Source organism: Mastomys coucha, unplaced genomic scaffold (genome assembly GCF_008632895.1).
Source record: "Mastomys coucha isolate ucsf_1 unplaced genomic scaffold, UCSF_Mcou_1 pScaffold6, whole genome shotgun sequence".
NCBI classification, from domain to species: Eukaryota; Metazoa; Chordata; class Mammalia; order Rodentia; family Muridae; genus Mastomys; species Mastomys coucha.
The window spans coordinates 5,769,377-5,779,353 of record NW_022196912.1 but is presented as its reverse complement, the minus strand read 5'-3'; positions in this window follow the sequence as shown (position 1 = coordinate 5,779,353).

The window sequence follows — 9,977 nt, the reverse complement described above, 5'->3', positions numbered from 1 at the left end:
GACCCCAGCCCAGACAGACTGGAAGGAACCCAAGTCACTGGGCTGGCGGAGTTCCTGTGTGCCTGGTCAAGCTGGTCCTGTTTTTGTGTTTTTTAATTGTGATATTGCTATTTCTGCCTCCACGAACACCAGGCAAACACTTTACCAACTAAGCCCCACCCCTAGTCCCCAACCATGATATGTCTGCAAAACTCAATATAGTTTACCAGTAAAATGTCCATATTCTAGGTCTGTTCATTTCCTTAGAGCATCTTTGACTTTGTTCGTCTATTTCTTGTATTTCTGATAACCTAGAATATAGTTCTAAAGACTTGACAAGATTCAAGCTGGGGAAAACATTTTATGTGAATTGTTTACATATTCCACAGAATATCATCTAAGGAGCATATGAGAACATTGTTCCCCTAGGAATGATGGTAAATTTGATCACTTAAGATGGCAGATCACTGGATATACTTTCCACTTTTAATTAATAAACAGTTTGTGGGCCAACACTCTGTCCCTGTATAGATATTTTATCTCTGTCCCTGTTTAGATATTTATAGATATTTACTGATTCTATTGTCTATTAACGATTCCTGCCTATGCCAAAGATAATACTGTGGGTTAGAAAATGAAGTTTTTCTAGTATAGGACCACTCACTCTGTATGTCTTACCTAGAATTCTTATAAAGAAGCACTTTCCTTAGCCCTCTGTTCTTTTATGAAACATTACTGAATGGTGTAATTTTGGGGCCCTCCCCATCCCATCAATGTCATAGTTTTTGATGCATGGGTCACCCAATTGGGCTAGTGTGCACAATTTGAATCAGCTCCTATGTACGTCTTTTTGCCACGGCTCTATCAATCTTCGGGTTCTCTTTTGCTTTCTGGTACAAAATATTCCAAGTGCATCCCATATTCTCTCTGACCACTCCTAGAGCAGCCATCTTTTTCAGGGATCCTCAGGGACTTTACATGTATCTTCTATTCCTCACTTTAAACACATCGAGGGTCGATACTGTGTTAAGACTACCAACAGGTTTTCTTCCTGTTCATCAGTGCTTGCCTGTCTTTCTGTTGCTCCTCACAAAGATAGCTTTTATCCTGGTGCCTTGATCTCTAGGCACTCTGAGTGGCCCTGAGGAGTTCTTTCAGTCTTTCCAAATACTGCCTCATTTGAGGGACCCCTGAGCCCAACTGGAAAACAGTCTCACAAAGCCCATGGGAAGCCTGTGGGAGAAGCCTTTGAGGGGCAGGGCTTGGAGGAGGAATGACTTCTATGCGCAGATGCATCAGAACTTCCTCTGCAGATGCCTCATCTCCTCACAGCTCAGCTCTCACCACGTGCTCGCAGCCTGGCTGCTTTGTGCTCACAGCTCAGCTCTCACCGTGCTCCCAGCCTGGCTGTTCTGTGCTCCTCCTGTCAGAGGCGACTGCAGAGGGATTAGGGGCTATGTTTTACTTTGGAGTTTAAGAATTTTTTTTTTTAATAGAAGAAAATAAAATACAAGTGGATGTTCCTATCCTAAATGTAAATGCAAAAGTCTATAAATATAAAACTAAACTATAATCCAAGGTAACATGTATGATTTAGGAATATAGAGTGTAAAAGTGTGTGTGTGTGTTGGTAGTCTAAAAACTTTGAAGGGCAAGATTTAAATTCAAGGGGATTTTTGTTGTTTGTTCTTTGTTTGTCTGGGGTTATTCTGTTTTGTTTGGGTGTGTAGGGTGGTGGTGGGAAAACAGTCCAGCAGCTAAGAGCGCCTGCTACTCTTGCAAAGGACCCAGGTTCAGTTCCTAATGTTCACATGGAAACTCAAACTGTCTTTAACTCCAATCCCTGGAGAGTCAAGATCACCTTCTGGCCTCTGCACATATTCATGCGCATAGTGTACTTACATGTAGGTAAGATACTCACAGACATTAAATTAAATAGAAAATTCATTGTTTTTAGAATACAGGTACAGATAACAGAGAGAAATGATCTCTTGTCAGGTAGAAAGTAGAAATTAGTTCTAAGAAAGCAGTTTGACTGCTGAGAGTCTGACCAAAACCTTAAGTTTATGCAAAGTTTGCAGATCCCACTAAAATAAGCTACTATGTATTGTTATATTTATATATGTATAAACAAGCTGTCAGTAACTAGAAAACCTGAAAAATTTTATATATGCCATATCCTAAATGTAGGAATGGACACCTACAAGATATAAAGACAAAGAAGATAACCAGAGGCTTCCACCCAGACAGGCAAAGCCAGACTTTATTAAGATTACGGCCAGGCCGTAGTGGCGCACGCCTTTAATCCCAGCACTTGGGAGGCAGAGGCAGGTGGATCTCTGAGTTTGAGGCCAGGCTGGTCTACAGAGTGAGTTTCAAGACAGCCAGGGCTACACAGAGAAACCCTGTCTCGAAAAACAAAACAAAACAAACAAACAAAAAGATTATGAATAAAAGCCAGGGAAAATAGCAACACCTAAAATCTTAACACTTGTGGGCAAAGGCAGAAGAGTCAATACTTCAAGACAAGGCTAGCCTGTTTTATATAGTGAATTTGAGTCCAGCCAGGGATGCGTTTCAAAAAAACAAAAACAAAAACAAAAGAATGAAAACCTTAAGAATACAATTTCCAAATGAACTGTAAATGGTCTCTAGAGAGATTCTTTGAGCTGTTGTTTTCTTGAATAAAACATGACTTACCCAGGAGGGTTAAGTAGCCCGTGTATATGGTATTGAAGGTTGCTCTGTTCTCCTGGCATGCATGTAATGGATCTGGTGTAATGCCTGGCTATAGATGAGATCAGAAGTAAGCTTATCTGAAACATCTTGGAAGAAAGAGAATTACTTTTCACCGAAGAGGGAAATGATCAATTTTAATTCCTTGGGGGTTTAAGAGGAAAAGAGGAATGTAGGCTCTGAAGAGAAGACTTAAATGCATGCCAGGCTATTTCCAGGTCTCACTCACCCTCTGCCTCAAGGGCCAGCCAGCCCCCTAAGACCTTAGCTTGACTTGATTTCTTGTGGTAGTCTAGGCTAACTCATTCTCGAGGCACAACAAATTCAAGAGTGCATACTTTAACTATGTGTCTTTTACTACAGAATTATTGAAGCAGCTTAAAACCCTAATGACAATAAATGTCAATTTAATTTGCACACCCAGGCCTTTTGTTAGATTCTGCTTTTAGTTTTCTGAACTGGGAGGGAGGAAGGGGGTGTTAGCATAAGCTGGCAATTCCAGTTCCCAGAAGGCTGAGAGAGGGTGATAGCCTGAAGTTTAAGGCCAGCCTGGTCTACATATCCAGTTCTAGGTTAGCCAAGGCTATATAAGGAGATCGTTTGAAGGAAAAAAAACTAATTTGAAAAATTGAGGTAAATTTTAAAAGCCGAAGGTTGTTACATTGTTGACTGGACACAATGTTGCCATTAGCAGCTCAGACTCATTTCTTCTGAGACTGACATTTGATGATGATTGCAGCTGCTAGAATTTTACATGGTTCATTCTGGAGATCATGGTACAATAAAAGAACCACACAAAGGAACTTTCCTAGAGAGGTAGGAGGATCTCTTCAGACATTAACATTTCTAGCCCTTTTCACAACAGCTTTAATATATTAAAGAATACTAATTGGCCTTGAGGGAATTGAAAGAAATGGCCTTCCAAGGACCTTCCCAGCCCTAGCTCTGAAATACCCAACCCAGACACCAATGCCCCTTGGAACGTTTACTATTATACACTGCAGCCCTTGGGGGAAGCGCAGGGCACTGCCCTCCTGCAGCCTGCCTCTCCCTGCAAGGCTCTGCTCTGTGTAATTTTCTAAATTGAAAATGTTGTCTTTTCCTCTCAACCCCCCACCTCTGAGGGCAGTATATTGGTAGTTCAACAGTATGCAATGAGCTAAAACGCCTGTCAGTCTGTCACTATGCCACAAAAGCAAAGGCCAGGGACGAGTCCCCGCCATGACCCACAGCAGCTCTCAAGCCTTTCGAAGCAGTCTGTTGTGGACAGCAGACACTTCTAAAGGGAACTAGAATTACCATTCCAGTGATAAACTGCCATACAAACAGACATTCTCTTATGGTTCACTGAAGTGCAGGTCTTAAGAGGTTATGCATTCAGTCTCAGGGTTTATTAAAGAGAGTGAAGACAGATAGATCAGAGAACAAATCCAACACTGAACATCAGAGATGCCAAGCACAACAGAATAAAACTTCCAATATTAATATACAGGCTCCAACCCACAGGGCAAAACCATGTTTTATTCAAGAAAACAACAAATCAAGTAATCTCTCTATAGAAAGCCATTTACAGCTCATTTGGAAATTGGATTCATAAACTTTAATAAAGGCTGTTTATATCCATGATGAAGCAGTTTTGAATAAATAAAACTGAAAGCAATGATAAATTAGCCCCTCGGCCTTTGTGTGGTTATTACGCTGTAATCATTCAGACCCACGGAAGTCAAATTTGTTTTGCCAGTTTCCTAAAATTCAAACCAAATGAGCGCTTGGTTTTTACACAAAACCAATTCATATTCTTAAGTGACAGCAAGAAAAATTAATATTATACTGCTGCTCCTTATCCAGGGGCTTTACCAAATGTGATGATGATTTTAGATGTAAATTCTAAACACATGCTCCGATCCTCTTAAAATGCCAAGGAAACAAGCTGACCCTGGGGAACACGCCATACCCACCAAGATGCTAAAAAGGGAAGCCCAGGGCCTGCTTAGAACATAAAGAGCCAGGCTTGAATGGTATGGAAAAATGTGGATGACAAAGCCCTTTCCACTTAACCATCACAGCTCATCAACATCGTGGAATCAGTCGGTGGCTGGAAGCAGGTGGAGGTCTTGCTGTCTCCACTTGGCACTATTAGCTGCAGACCAGCGAGGACGCTGTTTAACCAAGTCCCCAGAACAACAGGATTCTGCCCTTGGCAGAGGCCCGATTTCGGTTGAATCTCCCTGCTTCCTGCTACAAACCTTCCTACTGATCCACTCTCAGGTTCCTGGGATGGCAGCTTCCCCAGGAAATACAAAATACCTTCCTCTTGAGAGCTGCATACCCCCACATCTTTCTCAGGGGTAGGACTAGGAGGCTTCCAAGACACCAGTCCTGCTGTCCACCTGACTAAATGACTTGACGGTAGTAGCGTCTTTGCTGTTTGGAACGCTATCTGAGGCCGCGTGGGACAGACTCGACACAGGCTTTCTATCTGCCAGGCAGTTTCCTTCATTCCACTCTGCCTTGTTTTCTGTTGAGAGGGCTGAAGGGAAGCGAGGCATGATGATTCCTCAGGGGGGAATGTGGGAGGAAAGGTAAACAGCGCATGTGAACTGCCAAGAGCTGCCCAGGACCAAGAAAGGAGCATTCTCTCCGTCTCAGTCACGGGGCAGATATTTCCCGAGCTGGCACTCTGTGCATAGCACAGGACGCAACTGAGCATGACTTTCAAGGATCTAGAGTTAGGACTACCGAGGCTTTTCAGCTTTCGCCTGGTTGAGCAGACAGGGACGGAGAAACAGATCTCAGAGGCAGGCAGCCCGAGCTGATGTGAATCCCTCGGCAACACAAGTAGCTGTGGCCTTTGAGTAGCTTCTCCGAGGTTTGATTTCCTCATCTACAGTAAAGGATAATAATGTTTATCTTGGAGTGTTACTAGGAGAATGAGAGAGTTCGTGCACATGGCTTGGTACCAAGTCATCCTCTCTTCACGATGCTGACCTCACGGTCCCAGACCTTCTCCGGGATAGCATATTTGTCATCCATCCAGTATTCTCCTTTCTCCGGGTACTTCTAGTTCCTCGTCGTCATTGTGAGGCCCAAGAAAGCAGGGGATATAGCTTGCTGACTTGCCAGCTCCTTATTTCCCTGTGGGGAGCAGTGGGTCTCCCTCTGACTCCTGAACCATTCTGAAAAGGAAGAGACGCTTGGCCCTTCCCCGAGCTCTCTCTCTCCTCTCTGTTGTTGTTCTCTGCTGCATTCCGGCTTGCAGCCAGCAAAAGCCCACATTTCCCTTCTTGGTATTTCTTATACTTCCACACTCCTCAGCCGAATGGAGGGGAAGAAATCAAGGCTGTGATAGCATCATGCTTCAGTAGCCCCAGCAGCCAATACACAGTCCCTTATGAGGAAGGGGACAGGCCATCAGCCAGCAGTTTCCAGTTACTCTGCAGCATTCCCTTCTCCTGGCATGAAACCAATGCAGTGTTCTGAAATTTATGGCATTTCTCAAGTACCATGCAGATGCATTTACAAAACAGAGCTCGCCTGATCCTCCAAATCCAGACACAGGCTACATCCTATTATAGCTCCAGCTTACAAATGTAAAAACTGGGGGATTCAAGAGGTTAAGAGGCTCCTCTAAGTCATAGCCAGAAGGCACTTCGGCTGGTATTCAAGGACCCCTGGCTGTCCTGATCACAAGTCCCACCCACTAGGCTTCAGCAGTCCTTCTCTCTAGCAGGTGGCAGGGAGGGAGGGGGCTCATGGCTTTGCACTTGTACTTCCGTTCGGTCCATTTTGTTTTCTGCCTTCACATTGCTTCAGCCTAATGAACCAATATCACATTATGCATTTCTCACTCTGCAGACATCTACTTGAGACTGGTTGCCTGCAAATCCAGAGTTGCAGCATTGCACTGACAGATTAACAGCCTGGCTTGGGGGTGAGTTTAAAATAGAATCTGAGATGATCTAAATCAAGGATCCTTAAGCAAAAGTTCAAGACAGGAGACTTGTGGGGAGGCTGCTGAGCCCTGAATTGTATGTACATATACATATGTATACGCATCTTCCTAAGACAACGGTCCAGAACTTCCACCAGATTCTCAGGTTTTGAACCCCAAAGGGTTAAGAACTGGACATGGCCTAGCTAAACCCAAAGCTCATACTGCCAGGCTTGCTCCTGGCTGTCCCATGAAGCAGCACAATTTGTGGTAGAGACATCCCAGAGCTAAATACCAGAAGCAGAATCTGAGCTCTGGATCTGGCAAATGTTTTAAAGACTCATGAATTATTAAAATGCTAATTAAGTCAGCCCTCACCAGAGAGTAGCTGTGTTTCCCCTCATGGCTGAGCTCACAGCTGAAACTTCAATCCATCCTGGATTGCAGGGCAAGGTCACTTGGGTCCACCCTTGCTAGTCTAAGGAGAGCTAGAACTAGACTGCTGTGTTTGTACCTGCCTGCTGTGCCTCAGTGTATGAACCTGGAGGTTCCAACCCATTTTCTCCTCTCTGCCCACTAAGATTCAGGCAGTTCTCCAGGGAGCTCATTGCTACACTAAGCCGGCACCTCTTCTTCTGTTGGGCACACTGGCCTATGTCAGCCATGAGTGTTCCTTCATCTTCTCCCCTTGTCAGATTCACCTTCCCAACAGGACACTGTAAGTGAGTGGCCTGGAGCCACAACTGTTCTGTGATCCTCAAACAAGGTTGTGCTGGAAGGTCACACTGCCTTTCCTTTGCTGGGTAAGTAGGATTGTTTGTGCCAAGCTAGCTATGTTTAAAAACTAGATTAAACAGGAAACCTTCTTCTTTCTACCACTCCCCAGTCATCGAAGATAATCACTGTTCAAGAAGTTCTCTTGTAAAATGGTGATGTAGAACCCATGTAGAATGAGAAACCACACAGTCACTCTGCCCCAAAGCCCCTCTTCCCCAGCTGTTGCCCTTAGGTGGCTCTGAGCTTTGGTAGGGCATACATACATCACCAGCCACATGTGCCGAGGCACCTCCATCCCAGGTCAGAGATCTCCTCCACTATTATCCCCAAGTCGCCTCCCCAAGTGGAGGGTGGCAGAAGCCACAACATCGAAGGAGAGAAAGAGACCTGGCAGGGCACAGGATGTCAGGGGACATGGAGTAGATCCAGACTCAGGACCAGAGAAAGTCAAGATCCCATTGTCCCCTTAGACTTCATTTGCAGAACACAAATGCAAAGGCAATAGTGAGAGTCCTCTGATGGCAGCCAGGCCTGGTGGAGTTGTGCATTCTATAATCAGGCTTAGCAGGCTGAGGCAGAAACACTAGAAGGTCAATGTCATGCTCATGCTGCACAGTGACTTTGTGGCTAACCTGGGCTACATGAGACCCTGTCATAAAGCAAAAACGACAACAAAGAATTCAAGATGACATCAGCAGAATTCTAAACCTCATGTGTTAACATTGATGGGGGAAGACTGCATGGTCACTGTCAACCCTGGAGACAACATGCTTGACAATCTGGTCCCAAGAAAATTTTAGCATAACCCTAATCTGTAAAAATTCTGAAGAATCTAAGGACTCAGAAAGTAACTTAGTAACAATGGCTGCCACTCCTTACTGCACCCCCAGTCTTGAACAAACACGGGATTCATGCCTTAGAGATAGAATCCCACAAATGTGAAGAGAAAGACCACCAATCCAAATCATCATGGCCAAATTAACTAAAGCAAGACTTTGTTTATTCCTGTTCATGGGCTGTCTCTCCCTAAAGTCAAGGTTCAAGAGATCAGAATTAGATATGGGTAAGATAAGGGTTTTTATAGTTGAGGAGTAGGGGATTTCCAAAAGTGGTAGGCAAATAGCTGAGATTTACAGAAGCAGAGCAGAGCATAACAAGTTGGTCATAACAGCCTCCTGAAACAAATACACGGTTGCAAGGTGGTCATAACAAGTTGTTCATAATAACATTTTGAAACAAGGGCACGATTGGCATTTCCCAAAACAGGCAGTACAGAACCATTTGTAGTTAAGGTTACAGGTGGGGCATAGCCCAATCCTTGGGAAACAGAGGTTTAATCATACACAGGGATGAGCCTAGTTTTTCTTTACTATGAGAAGGTTTCTAAGCCTAAGATGGAGACAGACTGGTTTGTCAGAGACATGAAAGTTTATTTGTAGACAGAGTAGTAAAACAAGTCTCAAAGGCACCTATTGTACATAATCAGACATGGTATCAGAAAATAGAAAGCTCTGGATTGTTGTTGTTCTTTTAAAGTAGGATTTAGCTGTAATTTGCCTCCCTCTTCCACTGGAGTCATTTTCCTTTTTATTTGCCATTTAAAAATCAAATTTGAAAAAAAAAAATGTTTGTCAGAACAGCAGTGGCTAAAAGCAACTATAGTCCATCCTGTCAGCCCTTCTGAGGAGAGGCTGCGGCCTCAAACTCAGTGCAAACACAGGGAGGGAGCTGAGGAGAGGCTGGGCCTCACACTCAGTGCAAACACAGGGAGGGAGCTGTGTGCTTTTCCCTCCTCACATCTTTAATTCATGACTGTGGTTGAATAGTCATCCTAAAAGATGTTTGAGAGGTTGATTGATCCTATGGGCACTGGCCTGGACCAGATCCCATGATGGATAATGCTATTTGCTTTTGTTTTAACACGGGTGAATAGTCCTGGCCTTCAATTTGAAGGCTTTTGAATGAAGCCACTTTTCAGGCTGGGTTTCTGAGCTTGCCTGGGCAGAGCCTGCAGCCTGTTTGTACTGATAATACCTGAGCAGAGAACTGGATACTTTGATTCTGAATTTCTCTTTTAGACCTCAACATTTGTGCATATGTTGACTGTTGACGGCTCAGAGGCAGAGGGGTTTACCAACAAGTCTGAGAACTAGAGTTGAGCTCCTTTTTTCTCTGTGGGTGGTTTCTCTAAACATATGAAGAATTAAGTTGCAGCCTGAAGCCCCATTAGCCAATATTTGTTTCCATTCTCCTTTGGTGGAAGGTAGAAATGAATCTCATTTGAGAGAGCCTTCCCTCTAGTCCCTCTGCTAGTAAACCCAAGGCTATTCCTGAATTTATATTAAATCATTTGAGTCCCCATCTTTTTAGAAGTTTGGCTTCGCCTTGGCCTTTCTTGAAGAAGCAGAAATTATCTCTCTTTTCCCTTCTAATGAACATGAAGCAAAGTCACAAAGGCAGAATGGAAAGGAAATAGTAGAAAAACTCAAGAGTCGTGGTGAATGAACCAGCTGGGTAGCCCCAAGTCTCTTGGAGCCTAGGCTTCTTTAGCATG